This window comes from Triticum dicoccoides, chromosome 2B, assembly GCF_002162155.2.
Source record: "Triticum dicoccoides isolate Atlit2015 ecotype Zavitan chromosome 2B, WEW_v2.0, whole genome shotgun sequence".
NCBI classification, from domain to species: Eukaryota; Viridiplantae; Streptophyta; class Magnoliopsida; order Poales; family Poaceae; genus Triticum; species Triticum dicoccoides.
Window position 1 is genome coordinate 239,607,589 of NC_041383.1, and position 22,432 is coordinate 239,630,020.

A 22,432-nucleotide genomic window follows, 5' to 3' on the forward strand; every position below is an offset into this window, starting at 1 on the left:
AAATCTGAGATAGGATCCATGTATGAGAACAAAGTATGGACTTTGGTGGACTTGCCCGACGATCGGCAAGCCATTGAGACTAAATGGATCTTCAAGAAGAAGACTGACGCTAATGGTAATGTTACTGTCTACAAAGCTCGACTTGTTGCAAAAGGTTTTCGACAAGTTCAAGGAGTTGACTATGATGAGACTTTCTCACCCGCAGCGATGCTTAAGTCTGTCTGAATCATGTTAGCAATCGCCGCATTTTATGATTACGAAATCTAGCAAATGGACGTTAAAACTGCATTCCTTAACGGATTTCTTAAAGAAGAGTTGTATATGATGCAACCATAAGGTTTTGTCGATCCTAAAGGTGCTAACAAAGTGTGCAAGCTCCAGCGATCCATCTATGGACTGGTGCAAGCATCTCGGAGTTGGAATATACGCTTTGATGAGGTGATCAAAGCATATGGTTTCATACAGACTTATGGTGAAGCCTATATTTACAAGAAAGTGAACTCCTTCATTCCGACTCCTTGATGTGTTGCTTCCGAAGCAGCTATGTACGCCGCTTCACACGTAGATCCCACCACAATGCTCTGCTTGGAACTGAACCAACTGACAGCTCCACCATTCAATATAAAAATGTATCTGGTTTGTGACTTAGAGTCATCCAAATCAGTGTCGAAGCTAGCATCGACGTAACCCTTTACGTCAAGCTCTTCGTCATGTCCATAAATGAGAAACATATCCTTGGTCCTTATCAGGAACTTCGGGATGTTGTTGACCGCTGTCCAGTGATCCACTCCTGGATTACTTTGGTACCTCCCTTCCAAACTTATGGCAAGGCACACATCAGGTCTGGTACACAACATAGCATAGATGATAGAACCTATGGCTGAGGCATAGGTAATGACTTTCATTTTCTCTCTATCTTCTGCAGTGGTCGGTCTTTGAGTCTGACTCAATTTCACACCTTGTAGCATAGGCAAGAACCCTTTCTTTGACTGATCCATTTTGAACTTCTTCAAAACTTTATCAAGGTATGTGCTTTGTGAAAGAACTATTAAGCGTCCCAATCTATCCCTATAGATCTTGATGCCCAATATATGTCTGTATAAAATCATATGTCTGTAAATACAGGCTTCACCGAAAGTCTGTATAAACCATATGCTTTGATCACCTCATCAAAGCGTATATTCCAACTCCGAGATGCTTACACCAGTCCATAGATGGATCGCCGGAGCTTGCACACTTTGTTAGCACCTTTAGGATCAACAAAACCTTCTGGTTGCATCATATACAACTCTTCTTTAAGAATTCCATTAAGGTATGCAGTTTTGATGTCCATTTGCCAGATTTCATAATCATAAAATGCGGCAATCGCTAACATGATTCGGACGGACTTAAGCATCGCTATGGGTGAGAAAGTCTTATCGTATTCAACCCCTTGAACTTGTCAAAAACCTTTTGCGATGAGTCGAGCTTTGCAGACAGTAACATTACTATCAGCATCAGTCTTATTCTTGAAGATCCATTTATTCTCTATGGCTTGCCGATCATCGGGCAAGTCCACCAAAGTCCACACTTGTTCTCATACATGGATCCTATCTCAGATTTCATGGCCTCAAGCCATTTGTCGGAATCTAGGCTCATCATAGCTTCTTCATAGTTCGTAGGTTTGCCTTGGTCTAGTAACATGAATTCCAGGATAGGATTACCATACCACTCTGGTGCGGATCGTGCTCTGGTCGACCTACGAGATTTAGTAGTAAGTTGATCTAAAGTTTAATGATCATTATCATTAGCTTCCTCTCTAGTTGGTCTAGGCATCACGGGAACGGTTTTCTGTGATGTGCTACTTACCAATTCGAGAGAAGGTACAATTACCTCATCAAGTTCTACTTTCCTCCCACTCACTTCTTTCGAGAGAAACTCCTTCTCTAGAAAGGCCCCATTCTTAGCAACAAAGATCTTGCCTTTGGATTATGGTAGAAGGTGTACCCAATTGTTTGCTTAGGGTATCCTATGAAGACGCACTTCTCCGTTTTAGGTTCGAGCTTATCAAGCTGATGGCTTTTGACATAAGCATTGCATCCCCAAACTTTAAGAAACGACAGCTTAGGTTTCTTGCCAAACCACAGTTCATAGGGTGTCATCTCAACGAATTTAGATGATGCCCTATTTAATGTGAATGCAATTGTCTCTAGTGAATAACCCCAAAACGATAGTGGTAAATCGGTAAGAGACATCATAGAATGCACCATATCTAATAAAGTACAGTTAAGACGTTCGGACACACCACTACGCTGTGGTGTTCCAGGTGGCGTGAGTTGTGAAACTATTCCACATTGTTTTAAATGAAGGCCAAACTCATAACTCAAATATTCGCCTCCGCGATTAGATCGTATGAACTTTATTTTCCTGTTACGATGATTCTCCAATTCACTCTGAAATTCTTTGAACTTTTCAAATGTTTCAGACTTGTGTTTTGTTAAGTAGATATACCCATATCTGCTCAAATCATCTGTGAAGGTCAAAAAATAATGATACCCACCATGTGCTTCAACACTCATCGGACCGCATACATTGGTTATTTCCAATAAGTCATTAGCTTGCTCCATTCTTCTGAAGAACGGAGTTTTAGTCATCTTGCCCATGAGGCATGGTTCGCAAGTATCAAATGATTCATAATCAAGTGATTCCAAAAGCCCATCTGCATGGAATTTCTTCATGCGCTTTATACCAATATGACCTAAACGGCAGTGCCGCAAATAACTATCATTATCAACTTTGCATCTTTTCGCATCAATATTATGAATATGTGTATCGCTGCAATCGAGATTCAACAAGAATAGACCACTCTTCAAGGGTGCATGACCACAAAAGATATTCATATAAATAGAACAACCATTATTTCCTGACTTAAATGAATAACTTTCTCGCAATCAACAAGATCCAGATATAATGTTCATGCTCAACGTGGGCACCAAATAACAATTATTCATGTCTAAAACTAATCTGGAAGGTAGATGTAGAGGTAGCGTGCCGACGGAGATCACATCGACCTTGCAACCATTCCCGACGCGCATTGTCACCTTGTCCTTAGCCAATCTTCGTTTATTCCGCAACTCTTGTTTCAAGTTAAAAATATGAGCAACCGAACCAGTATCTAATACCCAGGTGCTTCTATGAGCATTAGTAAGGTACACACCAATAACATGTTTATCAAATATACCTTTGTTCACTTTGCCATCCTTCTTATCTGCCAATTACTTGGGGCAGTTTCGCTTCCAGTGACCACTCCCTTTGTAGTAGAAGCACTCAGTTTCAGGCTTGGGTCCTGCTTTGGGCTTATTCCCGGGAGTGGCAACTTGCTTGCCATTCTTCTTGAAGTTCCCTTTCTTTCCCTTGCCATTTTTCTTGAAACTAGTGGTCTTGGTAACCATCAACACTTGATGCTCCTTCTTGGTTTCTACCTCCACGGCCTTAAGCATTGCGAAGAGCTCGGGAATTGTTTTGTTCATGCCTTGCATATTATAGTTCATCACAAAGCCTTTGTAGCTAGGTGGCAGTGATTGAAGAACTCTGTCAATAACACAATCAATTAGAATATTAACTCCTAGGTGAGTTAAATGACTATAATACCAAGACGTTTTGAGTATGTGTTCACTGACAGAACTGTTCTCCTCCATCTTGCAGCTATAGAACTTTGTTGGAGACTTCATATCTGTCAACCCGGGCATTTTCTTGAAATATTAACTTCAACTCTTGGAATATCTCATATGCTCCATGACGTTCAAAACTTCTTTGAAGTCTGAGTTCTAAGCCGTAAAGCATGGCACACTGAACTATAGAGTAGTCATTAGATCGAGCCTGCCAGACGTTCAAAACGTCTGCTTCAGCTCCTACAGTAGGTTCGTCACCTAGCGGTGCATCATGGACATAATTCTTCTGTGCAACAATGAGGATAATCCTCAAGTTACAGACCCAGTCCGTGTAGTTGCTACCATCATCTTTCAACTTAGCTTTCTCTAGGAACGCATTGGAACTCAGGGGAACGGTAGCACGGGCCATTAATCTACAACATAGATATGCAAATACTATTAGGACTAAGTTCTTGATAAATTAAGTTTGATTAATTATATTACTAATGAACTCCCACTTAAATAAACATCCCTCAAGTTATCTAAGTGATACATGATCCAAATCAACTAACCCATGTCTGATCATCACGTGAGATGGGGTAGTCATCAATGGTCTATGTTGATCATATCCACTATATGACTCATGTTCGACCATTCGGACTCCAGTGTTCCGAGACCATGTCTGTACATGCTAGGTGTTGGAAATATGCCCTAGAGTCAATAATAAAATGGTTATTATTATATTTCTTTGTTCATGATAATTGTCTGTTATTCATGCTATAATTGTGTTATCCGGAAATCGTAATACATGTGTGAATACATAGACCACAACATGTCCCTAGTGAGCCTCTAGTTGACTAGCTCGTTAATCAACAGATAGTCATGGTTTCCTGACTATGGGCATTGGATTTCATTGATAACGGGATCACATCATTAGGAGAATGATGTGATGGACAAGACCCAATCCTAAGCATAGCTAAAAGATCGTGTAGTTCGTTTAGCTAGAGCTTTTCCAAATGTCAAGTATCATTTCCTTAGACCATGAGATTGTGCAACTCCCGGATACCGTAGGAGTGCTTTGGGTGTGCCAAACGTCACAACCTAACTGGGTGACTATAAAGGTACACTACGGGTATCTCTGAAAGTGTCTGTTGCGTTGGCACGAATCGAGACAGGATTTGTCACTCCGTATGACGGAGAGGTATCTCTGGGACCACTCGGTAATGCATCATCATAATGAGCTCAGTGTGACCAAGTGTCTGGTCACGGGATCATGCATTACGGTACGAGTAAAGTGACTTGCCGGTAACGAGATTAAACGAGGTATTGGGATACCGACGATCGAATCTCGGGCATGTAATGTACCGATTGACAAAGGGAATTGTATACGGGATTACTTGAGTCCTCGACATAGTGGTTCATCCAATGAGATCATCGAGGAGCATGTGGGAGCCAACATGGGTATCCAGAGACCGTTATTGGTTATTTACCGGAGAGGCGTCTCGGTCATGTCTGCATGTCTCCCGAACCCGTAGGGTCTACACACTTAAGGTTCGGTAACGCTAGGGTTGTAGAGATATGAGTATGAAGTAAACAGAAAGTTGTTCAGAGCCCCGGATGAGATCCTGGACGTCATGAGGAGTTACGGAATGGTCCGGAGGTAAAGAATTATATATAGGAAGTCAGGTTTCGGCCATTGGGAAAGTTTTGGGGGTTATCGGTATTGTACCGGGACCACCAGAAGGGTCTTGGGGGTCCACCGGGTGGGGCCACCTATCCAGGAGGGCCCCATGGGCTGACGTGGGAGGGGAACCAGCCCCTGGTGGGCTGGTGCGCCCCCCCCCCTTGGGCCCCCTGCGCCTATGGTTGGAAACCCTAGGGGTGGGGGGCGCCTCCACTTGCCTTGGGGGGCAAGCCACCCCCTTCGCCGCCCCCCCCCCAGGAGATTGCATCTCCTAGAGTCGGCGCCCCCCCTAGGGGCCCTATATAAAGAGGGGGGAGGGAGGGCAGCCGCACCCATGCTCTTGGCGCCTCCCTCTACCTCTGCTATACCTCTCCCTCTCGCGGACGCTTGGCGAAGCCCTGGCGAGATCACTGCTGCATCCACCACCACGCCGTCGTGCTGCTGGATCTTCATCAACCTCTCCTTCCCCCTTGCTGGATCAAGAAGGAGGAGACGTCTCCCTGACCGTACGTGTGTTGAACACGGAGGTGCCATCCGTTCGGCGCTAGGATCTCCGGTGATTTGGATCACGACGAGTACGACTCCCTCAACCCCGTTCTCTTGAACGCTTCCGCTCGATCTACAAGGGTATGTAGATGCACTCCTCTCTCTCGTTGCTAGATGAACTCATAGATTGATCTTGGTGAAACCGTAGGAAAAATTTTATTTTCTGCAACGTTCCCAACACTAGGCTCGTCAAGTTTAACCCAAGTATTCTGCATGTGCAAAACTGTCTTACACCTATTGTATGTGAACGTAGAGTCTATCACACCCGATCATCACGAGGTGCTTTGAAACGACGAACTTAGGCAATGGTGCATACTCGGAGAGAACACTTTTTACCTTGAAATTTAGTAAAGGGATCATCTTATAATGCTACCGCCGTACTAAGCAAAATAAGATACATAAAAGATATATATCACATGCAATCAAAATATGTGACATGATATGGCCATAATCTTGTGCTTTTGATCTCCATCTCCAAAGCATCGTCATGATCTCCATCATCACCGTCTCGACACCTTGATCTCCATCGTTGCACCAGGGTTGTCTCACCAACTATTGTTAACGCATAGCGATAAAGTAAAGCAAATACATGGCGTTTTCACTTCATACAATAAAGAGACAATCCTAAGGCTCCTGCCGGTTGTCGATATTACAAAACATGATCATCTCATACGACAACATATATCACATCATATCTTGACCATATCACATCACAACATTCCCTGCAAAAACAAGTTAGACGTCCTCTACTTTGTTGTTGCAAGTTTTATGTGGCTGCTACGGGATTCTAGCAAGAACCGTTCTTACCTACGCAAAAACCACAACGGTGATTCATCAAGTCTGTTGTTTTAACCTTCTTCAAGGACTGGCCATAGTCAAATTTGATTCAACTAAAGTAGGAGAAAGAGACACCCGCCAGCCACCTTTATGCAAAACTAGTTGCATGTCAGTCGGTCGAACCAGTCTCATGTGCGTGGACATGTAAGGTTGGTTCGGGATGCTTCATCCCACAATACCGCCGAATCAAAATAAGACATTGGTGGTAAGCAGTATGTCTATCACCACCCACAACTCTTTGTTTCCACTCGTGCAAATCATCTCCGCATAGACCTGGCTCATGATGCCACTATTGGGGAATGTTGCATGGAAAACATTTTTTTCTACGCACATGCAATGATCTATCCATAGAGATGCATACAACGAGGGGGGAGTGTGTCTACATACCCTTGTAGACTATAAGCGGAAGCGTTTAACAACGCGGTTGATGTAGTCAAACTTTCTTCGCGATCCAACCAATCGAGTACCAAACGTACGACACCTCCACGTTCAGCACATGTTCAACTCGGTGACGTCCTTCGCCTTCTTGATCCAGCAAGACGACGAGGTAGTGGATGAGTTCCGGTAGCATGACGACATGATGATGGTGATGGTGAAGTTATCACCGTAGGGCTTCGCCTAAGCACTACGAAAATATGACCGGGGGTGTAAACTGTGGAGGGGGATCCGCACACGGCCATGCAATTTTCTATTGTGTGCTAGGTGCCCCCTCCCACATATATATAGGTGGGAGGGAGGAGCAGCCAAGGGAGCGCCCAAGTAGGAGGAATCCTACTTGGGGTCTCTCCCAAGCCGCGCCCCCTTCCTTATTTGGAGCACAGGAGGAAGGAAGGAGGAGGTGGCGCCCCCCTCTCCTTTCTCTCATGAGGAGGGAAAGGCGGGAGGGGCCACCCCTCCCCTTTCCTTCCTATCGGGGGGATGAACCCCACGCAGGCAACGGAACCCGGATCCTTTTCAAAAACAACTGGGCAGGCGTCGCCCCTCAAGTCGGCACGCGCTTGGCCGGGTCGCTCGACCCGGCCAAACCCCGCAAACCTGGCCAAACTCTCCGACCTGGCAAGACACGTCGACTTGGCCTCAACAACTAGTACAAGACAGCCGAACCCGGCGCAACCAAGGCTTCCTCAACAAGCCAGCTCCACAAGTGGCGTGCTCCACAATCCAGCCATGGGTCAGCTCCCGTCCCATCTAGGCCGTACTATGGGACGAGTCTTCACCCACTGATGACCAAGGCAACAGTGCCCCGCCCATGCCTCTGGTCAGCCGGAGTGTGGCAACAGTGCCCCTCACCTACCCGCTAACCAGGGCCAGCGTGGCTACAGTGCCCCCGCCATCACCGCTGACGACAGCAAGCGGCGACCTGACTGAGCACCACTGTACACGACTCGACTCGGCCACGCCCTGACGGTCGACAAGAGGGCGCACAGTCCCCCTAGGCACGCGGGGCCCACACCTAGGGGAACCCGGTGAACCACAGGCCCCCAGCGGGTCCCAGCCCGGGTTCCCGGACGTTGACAACCCGGACCCACTGACTTGTAACATTACCATTGTACCCCTGGGGGGTTGGCCTATAAAACCCCCCAGGAGCCCACGCATACGGGTAACAAACAAAGCAACAACGTAGAGAGCAACTAGCCACCCAACAGTAATATCCACTCGGAGAGAAGGATCAGCCTAAGCCTTGGCCAACCTTCCTTCCTCCTCCACACAGCTCTAGGAGCAACCTTGTACTATCGAACATCAAACTACACTCGGCAGCACTAGGGGTGTTATCTCCCCGGAGAGCCCCAAACCTGGGTATGTCTTGCGTCCCGCGCTCGCTCATACCAACCCCGCCTCTAGAGCCCACCAGTGCCCTCAAGCCTCCTCCTCTCTTTAGCCATCCCATGGCATCTACCATGCGCCGACCATGACAGTTGGCGCCCACCGTGGGGCAGCTCGAGGAGCTGGCCGGGAGCATGCTTCGGACGAGGCCCTTCACCTACTCCGACGAGTCCGTCACGCTAGCGAACAACGTCATCGGCGCGGTCGCCGCCTCCTTCGCCGCGCTGCGCATCTCTGATGCACCCACGGCCGACGAGTACCCCAGCGAGGTACTCAGCTACTCCGACTCCCCCCTCTCCCTCGGCGGTGGCATTTCTGCCGGGGCAATGGACTTTTACGTGGAGGTCTTTGTCACCAGCGACAGCGCCTCCTCCTCGTCGAGCAACACGAGGAAGGCCGCCGAAGCTAGGGCCGCAGTGGAACAGACCGAGCCGTCCGATCCATTGTGCACCGCGATGCAGAGCCTCCGCATCCCCATCAGCACCAACGTCAACGCCACCAACGTCGCTGAGGCCCGAGCCCAGCTCAAGGAAAGGCGCCAGCAGATGCTGGACCTGTCCGAGACGCTCGCCGCCACCCTGCGTCGTCTGGATTCCGCTCAGCTGGAGTGCAACACCGCCTACGGATTCACGCCCGCCGCGGCCGAGCTGAGCCGGGTCGCCGACGTGCGTGCCCGGGGAGGAGTGATCGGCCGGGCCATCGGCGCCGTCCCTACCATCTACGAGACCCTAGCGAAGAACATGCGCGCTGCCAAGGTAGCCGCAGTCGACCTGGACCAGCTCACGGGCGAGGAACTGAAGGAGTGCATTGGGCGGATGCGCGACCTCCTCAACGCGGCCAACACTCAGCAAGACCGCCTCAACCAGCTCGCCAAGCCGGCGGGATCCAGCTCCGCCCGCATCGGCGGACCCGGCGAACTTCAGCACACAGCTTCCTCGCCGCCCGGCGAGGCGCACTCCGGCCGAGCCCGGACTTGGGGTGACCCGGCCGCCACGGCCACCGATGTTTTGGGCGACGAGCCCATCCCAGAGATTCAGCATGGACCCGGCCAGCATGGCCTGCGTCTGGATCCAACCGACCTGGCCCCCCACGGCCTGGTCGCCAGTCGACTTGGCCCGCGTGCCATCGATGATGCCGACACTCGCCACCGCCTCGACCAGCTCGCTCACTCCCTGGAGGTGGAGGAAAGCGGCGCTATCGGGCCGACATGCTTCGGGCCACGCATCCGGGAGGAGCCCTTTCCTAAAGGGTTCATGCTCCCCCGCGACACCCCCAAGTACAATGGGACCGTGAAGCCAGAAGATTGGCTCACCGACTACGCCATCGCCATTGGCATCACCGGTGCCAATCGTCGGCTCGCCGTGCACTACGCACCACTCATGCTCCAGGGGTCGGCCCGCACCTGGTTGAATAGTCTGCCAATGGGCAGCGTCAACACGTGGGTTGATTACGAGCAAGCCGTCATCCACAACTTCACAGGGACCTACAAGCGACCCGGCCGCCCTATCCAGCTTGCCATGTGCGTGCAAGGGCCTACGGAGACCGGTCGCGAGTACCTCTCACACTAGACCGAGCTCCGGAATAGCTGTGAGGGTGTCCATGAAGTCCAAGCGATCCAGTACTTCGTCAACGGGTGCCGAGACGGCACCCTCCTCAAGCACAAGCTCTTACGCTCCGAGCCGGCCACCATGGCCACGCTCATGGTGACGACGGACAAATACGCCAACGCCGACTCCGCCATGAAGATCCAGGTGGCGCAGGATGAAGCCGACAAAGCAAAGTCGGTTCCCCTCTGAAGCCAGCTGGCGAAAGCAGCCGGCAGCAGCATCACCAGAATAACAAGCACAAGGCCGACCAGCCGGCGCAGCGCTACAACAACCGGCTCGTCGCGGGCACCAAGCCCGCGGCGGACCTTGTGGCCAAGCGCCGGCAGATCAGCAAGACGGTGTGGCAACCCGCCATGAGCTTCGAAGAGATGCTCGACGCCCCCTGCAAGCACCACAGCGGCGCAAGACCGTCCACGCACACGCTTCGGCAGTGCGGCATCACCAAGCGCATCATAAGGGGCGACGTCCCGCCTCCTCCGACTCCGGCTCCAGGCGCGGGGCAGCCGCCTTCGCCTCCACCGCCGCCTCCAGCTGGCAGCGGGATGCGCGACGATGCGTACCCGGACCAGAACGCGGCCTACGTCGTCTTCACCAGCCTCGGCGACGACAAGCGCAGTGAGTGCCTCCTTCTGTAGGAGGTGAACAGCGTCGTCCCGGCCAAACCAGAGTTCATGCACTGGTTGGTCCGCCCGTTCACCTGGACCCGGGAGGATCACCCGGTGGTCATGCCGAATCTGGGTGGTTACACCCTCGTCCTCAACCCCACCATCGCTGCACGACACACGTGCAAGTTCTCCCATGTCCTCATCGACGGCGGCAGCAGCATCAACGTCCTCTACCCCGACACAATGACCAAAATCGGCCTCAAGGCCGATGACCTGGAACCGACCCGGGCGATCTTCCACGGCATCGTACCCGGCCTCTCCTACTCTCCCATTGGCCGGGTCTGGCTTGACGTCCTGTTCGGTGACAGCAACCACTTCCGGCGCGAACCGATCTGGTTCGAGGTGGTGGACCTGTCCAGTGCGTACCACGCACTGCTGGGCCGACCCGCGCTCGCCAAGTTTATGGCGGTCCCCCATTACGCGTATCTGAAGATGAAGATGCCGGGTCCCAAGGGCCTCATCACCATTACCCGCGACTACCGGAAATCCCTGGAGTGCGCCCGAGACGGTGCCAAGCTGGCCGAGTCGCTGGTCATTGCCGAGGAGCGGCGCCAGCTCGATCAGATCGTCGCCATGGCAGGCGAGGTGTCAGGACCCCGATCCAATGCCACACTGATCTAGCATGTAACACCTCATATCACTTTGTGGCCTCACGCACGGTATCCCCACGGGTGTCGCCTTACCAGTCTCGGGACCATTTGCGCCTTTTGGCTCACGTATATGATAGTGTCTCTAGCATCCCTATGACAAGGAACCCGAGCTGACATGGCTAGTCGTAAACCCAAAGTGGCACTAACTTACAGGGACAGGCATACATGACCCAGCAACGAACGTGTCGGTCATCAGCGAGTGAATCCGGGCTGTAGCAGCTGGGCTAGCAGGACTGCGGAGAATCCGGGCTGTAGCAGGCTAACAGGACTCCGGAAGACACCGCGTGACATTTCCCTGAAGGGACAGACACAGGAACGAAGAAGGACACATGTCGGCCAGCCTAAGTGTTCCGGAGCAGTAGCAAGCTACCATGGCTCAGTGGAAGCACTAGGGGACATTTCCCTGTAAGAGAGGCTACCAAGGATAAACAACTAGATAGTCAGATCTCACACATACCAAGCATTTCAATAACATACACACAATATGCTTGATATGTGCAAATACAACATGGCATCACAACATGACTCTACAACTCAAGTATTTTATTCAATAGGCTCCGAGGAGAGAGATATTACAAACATGGGTCTCATGACCCAACATTCAGAGCATACCAATCAAAGCACAAGCGGAAGCTTAACATGTCTGAGTACATACATCTACAAATGAAGAAGGCTGAGAAGCCTGACTATCTACCCGATCCTGCCGAGGGAACAAGATCGTAGCTGAGGTAACAAGCTAAACATCGAAGTCCACACGGAACTACTAGCGAGACTGAAGTCTCTCTGCAAAACATAAAATAGGCAAACGTCAGTACAAATGTACCCAGCAAGACTTACATCAGATCTATCTACATATGCATCATTATCAACAAAGGGGATGGTGGGGTTTAACTGCAGCAAGCCAGCTTTGACTCGGTGGCTATCCTGAACTACGACTGCAAGTAACTCTTTTGAGGTGGCGCACACGAGTCCACATATTCACCATATCAATACACCACTATCGATCCGCTCCCACCTACCTACAAGAATGCCATCTACAGCACTCACGCTTATCTTGCGCATTTTAGAGTATCCACTTCAAGTTATCTATGAACTGTACAGGTAACGCAGAAGTCCTTTACCGCGGACACGGCTATTCGAATAGATAATGTTAACCCTGCAGGGGTGTACTTCTTCAGACACGCTCCCAGCACTTATCGCCATTTACACGTCATGTAGTCGGCAACCTTCATGCGGAAGCCCAGCGAGGGTGTCGGCCACGACCTGACTAACCACACAAGTCTCTCGTCCAGGTTTATCGCCTATTCGTGTTCCATCCGCAAGGAGATCTGGCCGGGGTGTCGCTCACGGCCCCAAACGATGTGAGCAGGGTTCCCAAGCCCACCATCCGGGTGCCACTTGGTACACCGTGCCACTGCACCTAGTCTGTCCCAAGCACACCTGTACCGGGTGCCACTTGGTAGACTACTAGCACTACCTACAAACACCAGAAACTAGTTGCAACTCCTGGACAAAGATCAGGTTGATTAATAAGCTGAGATATGCCGAGTTACCGGAACCCAATGTGTGGTAGTAACTGTTCATGGATCACAAACACAGAACTCAATTCCTGAGGACAGTTTCAATGAGAAAACCCACCATGTACTCCTACATGGCCTCTCACCGCTACCTTTACCAAATCGTGTTCACACACTTAGCTCACACACAGTAGGACATGTTCACACACCTCCAATTCATCCCCGATGAATCAGACCTGACTCAACTCTAAGCAGTAGCAGGCATGACAAACAAGCATGAATGAGTAGGCACATCAAGGCTCAAACAACTCCTACTCATGCTAGTAGGTTTCATCTATTTACTGTGGAAATGACAGGTCATGCAGAGGAAAGGGGTTCAGCTACTGCAGCATGTAACAGTTGAATCGTTGTTGTCCTAATGCAGTAAAAGAGAGCAGGAGCGAGAGAGTGGGATTGTATCAAAATGAACAAGGGGGTTTTGCTTGCCTGGCACTTCTGAAGATATTATATTTCTTCATTGGTGTCATCGATCACATCGTCGGTACACGTCTACGGAGAGGGGACAAGCACCGACAAACAAAGAAGATACACAATCGATGTAATGCACAATATGATGCATGATCATGACATTCCAATATGCTGTGGTTTGGGCTAATGCAACTAGCAGCAAGTTAAATGGAGTTGGTTTGAATCTAAGATTCAAATTCAAACTCCATATATGACATTTCAAATGCCATTAATTCAAATTGTTTTACACAGCAGCTTTAAGTTGTTCAAACATGCATGAAAATGCCATAAACAGATTCTTTAGATTTTTCTGATCATTTTTCATATATAATTTATTTCATTTGGAGTTACGGTTGAATTTCTATGATTTTTAGAAGTTTATAGCATTTTCTGGAATTTCAGAATTAAAATAAATCTAGAAAAGATTATCTGTGTCAGCATGACGTCGGGGTGTCATCAGCAGGTCAAAGGCGCCAGCCCAGGTCAAAACCTGACATGTGGGACCCATACGTTAGTGTCTCGGGCTGGTTTGGGTGGATGACACGTGGGACTGGTCAACGTTGACTTGACCAAAGTCAAAGCTGACATGTGGGGTCCACACAGATTAGCACTAATCTAAACAGGAAGTTAGACTAAACTAATTGGCTCGGGGGACCCACATGTCATCGATGCAGGCACTAACTAAACGAGTTTAGTGCCTAAGCTACTGGCGCCACGTCAGCTACCGGCATTTAACTGCCGGCAACCTCAGATCGCGGCCGCGTCCGCGTCGGGATTGCGCTACAGGCCACGGTTTGGGGCGTGGTTAGGTTCTATGGAGAGCCGGGGATGAGCCGCGTATGTGGGTGGTGGAGTTGGACCAGATGGTCACCGGAATCAACGCCGGCAGGTTTGTGGCGGTCGTGGTTCGGCCGTGCTCGAGTTCCTCGCTAGGGTGTTCGGGAGGAGGAGCTGGTGGTGGCTACGGGTGCATGAAGACACGCTGAGAACGGTGGTGCACTCGGTTGCGGCTCTAGGTAATGGTGGCCGCGGTGGCGACATGGCTGGGCGGCGGTGAGCTCTCGGGCTTGATCAGAAGACGGGGCTAGGGGACGGGAATGGAGGGGGAGAGCGAGGGGGAAGCAATAGGAGCTCACAGGAAGGTCGAAGAGCAGCTCCGTGGGCTCGGGGAGGCACTCGGGGCGGCGAATCGACGACGACGATCTTCGGTGCCGATGAGGGACACAGCGGCGGTGGCGGCGCAGCAGAGCTTCTGGTGCCGCGTGACTCGGTGGTGAGGGCGAAGACGGTGAGGCAGAGACGCTTGGGACGGAGAGGGAGCGGGGGAGTGGTTGTGGCCGCGGCGGTGCTCGTCGGCGCTCTCGGGTGCTCGTGGTGGATCGTGGGAGAGAGAGAGTAGAGGAGGATGAGGGGGTCCAGAGCAAGAGGGGGGGTCAGGGGGCTGTGTTGCACTCGGGGACGACTCCAGGGCGCCAGGGAGGCCAACAGGGAGGCAGGAGCTGGCCACGGGTGGCTGTGCGTGCTGCACGCAGCTGCTTCTCCTCCTGGTAGAGGAGGAAGACGACAGGAGCTGCGGTGGTGGGCTGGGTTGCCAGAGAGGGCTGGCCAGGTGGCTGTTTACTGGGCCGCGGGTAAGTAGGCCAGGTAAGTGCTTCTCTCTCTCTCTCTTTTATTTTCTGTTTTCTATTTTTCTATAATCTTTGTGGCTTTATTAAAAATACCAAAACATTTCCAAAAAATCCTGAAAATAGTTGTGGGCTCTGTTAAGATTATTCCTAGCAGCCCACACTTAAGTTCATAATTAATTGAGGACTTAAAATAATATATAGCACTTAAATGCCCAATTGGAAATACTATATGATTTAATTTAGTGACCAAATATGTCATGGAAAAATGCCCAACACCTCTAGTTATGGTTCTAGCATTTTCCAGAAATGATGAACATTTTTGAAAGCCATTTGGATTCACTGAAAATATTTTAGTTGAACCTACTGAATTCCTTTGATGCTAGGGTTTAGGCAATCCCCATTTCAAGTTTCATAAAATTTAAACATGATGCATGGATGCTTATGCAAAGACAGACAAGGTCTAAGCTAGGGCTGTGACAACTCACCCCCACTAACAAGAATCTCGTCCCGAGATTCAAGACGTGAGGTAAGAAGACAGAGGGGACACAAAGCTAACACAATCTTCATGATCCAATTATCCTCGTCGAGGATGTTGATTCGTTGCATCATATTGATCCTGACATCTTTGCCTTAGAGGTCTTCTTCCAACACAAGGATAGAGACACTCTACAAGGATGGATCATCTTAATGATCACAAGATCAACTCACGGAATGAGATGTAGAGCATCTCTTGAGCTGAGAGGCAAAACACGCATCATGATGGACGGAAGAAACAATTTGATGAGGGTTTCAAAGTAGCGAGGAAAATAATTGTCATGATCCCATAACGGGGCACCTTAGAGGAGATCCCTCATAGAATTATTCTGTTAAGTGGGAAAAAATTACTTTTGATATATAGATCATTGAAACTCTCTATACCAGCCTAAGGAGATTCTCAAACGGTCATTTGAAAGAGTTCGTTATAATGGCATACTCAGACCAGAATGGATGATGTGGATTACCTTGTTGAAGACAACATAAGGGATGATTTGGCTTGCGTGTGCTCTCAAGAACTTGAGCATTTCCATATTCATCAAGGTTTTACCAACATCCGTGTCAAGGATCCTGGCAACACAACATACTACCATGATGAATGTTAGTGGAGGATGTAGATGCAAAGGAAGATAACATCTTCTCAGATTTCACCTTAGCGAGGCCAAGGGAACAAAATCTGGATGATCGACCGAGAGACATTTAGCACTCTGCTTCTAATGTTCTCCTTGATGTCCTAGCGTAACCCATTTACATGGTTTGGTATCTAGAACATCAAGTAAAAGGTCGTACTTCGGAAACACAAAAATCCGTAAGGGACAACTAGGAAATAAATCCTACGAAATCCTTATGGGATGTGGCCAATTCCTCAATCAAGATACTACAATAGTAGGTCTTCCGGTTGGGTGTGTTGGCCATGACATCCACTTTACCGGGTTACAAGAGACCTATATTATAATTCTTGGGAACGTCCCAACCATCATATCTGCCTAACATTCCGATCTGGTTGGTGTCAGGATATTCCAGACTCATCGAGTCTAGAAAGAAAAATGAAAGTTTGCAACACAAATCGACGAGTCGACGTTGCGAGATTCTAGGGAAATGGACTACGGTAGTAAGCTCCAAAACATGAGCTGGTTCTGCTACAAACATGTGAACACGTTGTCCCAGACAAGCATGGCCACGTAGTAGTCTTATAATTAAACACTACCGAGTTCAGGTGGGGAACCATCATCGAGGATATCAAAGTCCTTGCATAAGGTATACTCTTAAGAAGGAACTTCTTCTCCTTGAACAAATCAATCAGTGGCTTTGTGTGCTAGGGATACATATGGAATGAAGGTTGCAAGTCTCCAGACCACAGAATACTTTGCATGTATGCATGACTGACTGGGGATGATTCCAGGTGTCGGGGATATACCCCGCGGTGTAACCCGGCCGGAAGTATAACCCTGCCGGACTTGGCGACTCACTAATGACCTGCCCTGGCTGGACGACACACTAAGTGACCCGCTCGATCCTGGCGACTTATGGGTGACCTGACAAGCAGATCAGAGGAGCGACAAGACCCGGGGGCCCAGGAGGCTCAAGGCCCAAAAGGCCGACTTACATTGTGATAGGCCGGCTTAAGAGGAAAGGCGTGAGGAATATCTCCCTTACAAGGAATCAAGACCCGGACTTGTATCCGGCTTGTAGTAGAAGATAGGCTAGTCCAGTCCTATTTGGACTCCACATGTAACCCGCCCCTCTAACTTATATCAGGAGGGGCAGGGCTCCCCAAAGAGGGACAAGGAACAATAAACAATATCTAGGGCTAGACAGAAAGAGGAGAGCCTGTTTACGGCGACTCCCTCATGAGCATAATGAGACCTAGCCTCAAACAGCATGTAGGGCTATTCTGGATGATGTTTGCCGGGGCCCGAAGCTGTCTAAATCCTTGTCTTTCATATTGCATCTCTTGTCCCGATCAACCCCTCTCAAGCTACCGCATAGATGCGTTGGCCTTGCGACTAAGTCCTGACACTAAGGACATCCGCCGTGTTAATTCCACGATAGTTGGCACCCACCATGGGGCAGGCGCATGGTGGTGTTGAGTTCTTGGAGGGATCTTTACCCGGGTTTCGAGAAGTTCGTGAATTAGCCGGATGAAGAAGAACCGGCGCAGAAGAATCACGCAAGATGATCCAGCATGGGACAGTTTTTTGGCAGAGCCGACGTGTTCATTGTTTATGATCAGAGTTGTGATTAATTCTACATGGTCAGGACAAGAGCTAAGGGTTGTGTACGGCCGCCGGAGGCGCCGTAATAATCCGCCAGCCAGATCGTTTTCATGGACCGCCACAAACTGTCAATCTGAGACGGTCAAGAAATCCCTCTGCAGTATTCCGAATACTATTCTATAGATCAAAGGATATATTGGATTAAATACCAAGGCAGTGTTCCGGTTTGACCAACACGTCGACATCCACGTGTTTTGTTGCCGCTGATTATACTACTTCCAAACCATAGTTGCTGGTACTACTGCACAAAGGAAGAAACAAAAAGCATGGTGGGAGGCCCGGGCACACATGTCACCGATTGCACGTGTGTATGATGAAGTTGCAGCGATGCGACGGCCGCTGATGGATCGTGTGCGTGCACGGCTACTGTATCGATTGAGAGGATGTTCAAGTGGATCATGGAAAAGGAAATCAAAACCGTCCAAGTACGGATTGTACTACTACTACAATACAAAATCGGACTGATGTGCCATCACAAAAGCCTAAGTAATTTGCACTGTTGTCGGATTCTTCGAAGACCAGATTAAAGAAATATAGGGGCTTGTGGAGCGCCCGAGGACGGTGCGTGCGCGTGGATTGGAGGGAATACTACAACAAGTATGACATCACGTCAAGACAAAAGGAAGGATTACTTTGCGTTCGGATCAGCTATCGTATCCGAATTCTACTCAGTACTGGTGCAAGTCTAGCAAGACAAAAAACAAAAGCTGCCCAATTAGCCGGTCTAATCTGGGGCTGAGGTGATTTAAATTTGTATATCTCTGTACGAGGGAAAGGGCCAGACTATGCTGCGGAGGGGCATGACCCGGAAGCAGGTTCTCCATGGGCTGGGACTCCTCTGTTGACCAGCTCCCTTGACCCGCCCTGTTGACCACCGTGGTGAGCCGCGGCCGATGTCTCGTCGCCTCAGAGTCACTTCCAGAGTTGCCACAAGCGGAGCCGGCCGTCGCGCGACATCACTTCGCTTCACGCCTCCGTATCTCTACCGCGGCTTGCCTGAAGGGACAACGGCGGCCTCGTATTATGGTCTGCATCCATGTTGCTATTTTCTTCATCACATGAAGACAAAAAAAATAGGACAAAGGAGGAGAAGGTCATGTGGAGACATCAAGCATTTAAAGACAAGAGAACAGTATTGTCCATCAAAATTATCAGGACCATTATTCCTTGAAAAGGAGTTGCATAAAGGGTGCGTGCCAGCATTATTTATGTAAGTTGCCGCCCCCGCTACATCCACATGCGTCACTGACTCATCGTCCGCGTCCACGTTTGTCTCGCCCGGGTCCGGGCTGTTTCCCACGCTACGGCCGTCTCTCGCAGCTGCGCCGGCTTATAATGTCGTGGCCGTCTCTTGCGACTGCGTCGGCTTACAATGCCACGAACGACTCGCCCGCTCTCGTGGCCGGTTCATGAGCCTGCGCCGGCTTACAACAAGGAGGAAAAACTTGCTCGTCTGCACCAGCTTACAACGTTGCGGCCGACTCGCTCGTGATTGATTTCAACTTCACCATAGTGATCATCAACACTGCAGCGGATAATTTCCAGCCTAACATATTAGGTGAAATCCATCCAACGTATTTTTTTACATAATAATCTCTTTAAAAGAGCAATTACTCTGGCTTGCGATAATTTTTTTTGGATGCATGACAAATGTTCACTACAAGAGTGATGGTCATATCAAGGATATCATGTGTCTGACCTGCTATAATGATCAATGAATATATGTGCAAGCCGCCACCCTTGCGGTCCGGTTTACATCAACTTGCCGGGACCGCGCCTGCGGATTACTCCATGTTCGCATCGGCTTATAATGCCACGGCCGATTCATCTATCTGTGTTCGTGGTTGTCTTTTATGCCACAGTCGTTCTTACTGACCGCACCGTGGTCCGGTTCATTCGTCTAACCCTGTCGGGTCTACATCAACACACTGGGCCGCACCTATCCGGATGAGTGGTCGATTGAGTATGAGCAAGCCACTGCTTGGGTAGCCGCTTTTCTTCCAACAAATTGAAGGCAAATTGTCATCAACCGCCGTCTGTACTGGAGGGCTCAATGGACAGGCGCACAAGTCGCTGCCACTACAGTTTGGTTAACTTCAAATCGCCAGTTGGAAGGAACCATTGGCCGAGTTGCTGACGCGGCTCATATGGGATCATTTATAACCAGCCACAGTCACCTCAACCTTCTGTGGATTCACATCGTGCTATCAACACCAATGATATACAAGTTATGCCGGTTTATATCACGGTCAAATATGGAGAATCTCAAGCCAACTCCTCGAGTCATCTTGAGACTCGGGGGCTACAATGGTATGGCTCGGCAGAGTTAGCCAGTTTCAATGGATTCAAGAACTCCGGGTCATTGGAGGGAAGGTAACCCAGTTCCAGAGGCTACCGCTATATTGGTGAAAACTTTAAAGGCCGTCAGAAAAATTTCCAGCTTAAAAAGAAGGACTCCGGTTTAAAATCCGTTTCAAGAGACATCTCTCTCCCACAAAGCACTGATACTCTTAATATCTGGTTTAAAAATCACAAAGTTTTGAAGCTTTCAAATCCAGTTTAAACTTCCGGTTCAAAAAGAATTAATCTCTCGCAAGTTCGAGTTCTCAGAAAGATTAAAAAGAACTTGCTGCCATGATGCGCGGTTCAAACATAGGTATCATGCCTTACAGCTTATCTTATTATGGTCACTTGGGGGCTTCCTACTCATCGGGCATAGCTATCAGTACCCTCTTGATCGGCGCAGTGCCAAAACTTATTTGGTCACTTAGGGGCTTCCTGTTCAAAAATAGGTCGTATTCGAACCAAAGAGAACATAGCTGTCGATACCCTTTTGATTAGCAAACTGCTGAACCTACTTGGGGGCTTCTTGATCGTATCCGAATCATAGCTCAACCCCTTTGGGAATCGACGTGGATCGTATTCGAATCAGCGTCGTTAAACAACTCTCATGGTCACTTGGGGGCTTCCTGTTCAAACATAGGTCATATTCGAACCAAAGAGAACATAGCTGTCAATACCCACTTGATCGGCATCGCCAAAGCCATTGGGGGCTATATGATCGTATTCGAATCTTAGCTTAACCCCTTTGGAACGGTTTACTGATCGTATTCGAATCAGAAGCCTCAAAATTTTATCTATTTCTTCTACAGCTTTATACAATCGCAAGTATTTCAGTTGTCACAAATATCATATGTGTCGACTCTTACAAAGTTGAGTTATTAACTTCACTGTCCGGGTCACATAAACTGGTAGTATCATTCAAACGATCATAGGGATCTTGTGATCTGCTTGTGTACAGGATAATACTACATTTGGGTGATTACCCGCCCTGGCTTTTGATGGTAAGTCGCCAGGGCATATGTTTTTTAAACTCTTTAAAGGATTTGCAGAAATATGACATATAAATGATTAAGTTCAAGCTCATTACCAACATTGATGCTTCAAAATGATTATCCGTTCTGGATTTTTCTCAAAGGCTATAAGCTGTCGGGTTACAAAAATTCCGGCTTACAATGAATGCGCATTAAGTCGTCATCGGCCAAGAGCCGCCAGGTATTTAAACTCTGGATTTACTTGTCAACCGATGAGGTATTCAAAATCTTTAATAGCCAAAACTGGCTGGATTTTCATGATGATATTGAATGATTGAGGTTTTCATACCGGATTATATTATTCAAATCTTCAATAGCCAACATGGCTGGATTTCTACTATGATTATCAATAACCAGTGTTATGATTGAGGTTTTCAAAGTCGCTTTAGCGCAACGGCTATTATTTTTATCAATAGGCATGATTTATTTTACAATGGAGGAAATAATCCCGAATCGATGCAGGCTTACGACCCGGCACTTGGGGGCTACATTGTTCAAATCGAGATTACATCGAATATACAAGTCCCATGACACTGCCAGCATGCACCATGGCACTTGGGGGATAATGCAAGGTTACTTTTTGCTCAACTTATGGAACACCCGACTCACCACATTCTAAATGAGTTGGCCCTTGGGGGTTACCAGTTGCTCCTGTCAAAAATTCAAGGTACACAAGCATTAATCCATCATATTGAACAGTCCACTATTCAGTTGGTGGAGTACAAAGCTCTTAACCTTGTGGATGTGGGTTCAAGCCCCATGGTGGAGACTATATTATATGATGTTATTATAAATTATATACAAAGTCCCAACTCAGTATTATCTTACTAAGCCGGCCCTTGGGGGCTACACATTGTTGTTCAAGTTTACATGGTTATATCTACAAAGTCCCTGCTCATCATTGCATAATGACCCAGCCCTTGGGGGCTACACTGGTTGAAGTTTTCATAAGCATAAAGCAAGTACAAGTCCTAGGTTGCTGCAAGCATGACAACCCGGCACATGGGGGCTACATGTGTGGAATATTCGGTCTATATGGTTGAGATGAATAAACCAGATTTCTTCAAGGTTGCAACATTTATTGGAGCGAGTCTTAAACCATCTCTTTGTTCGGCTCAAGACTTGGGGGCTACAGGTAATATGGATATAAGGGA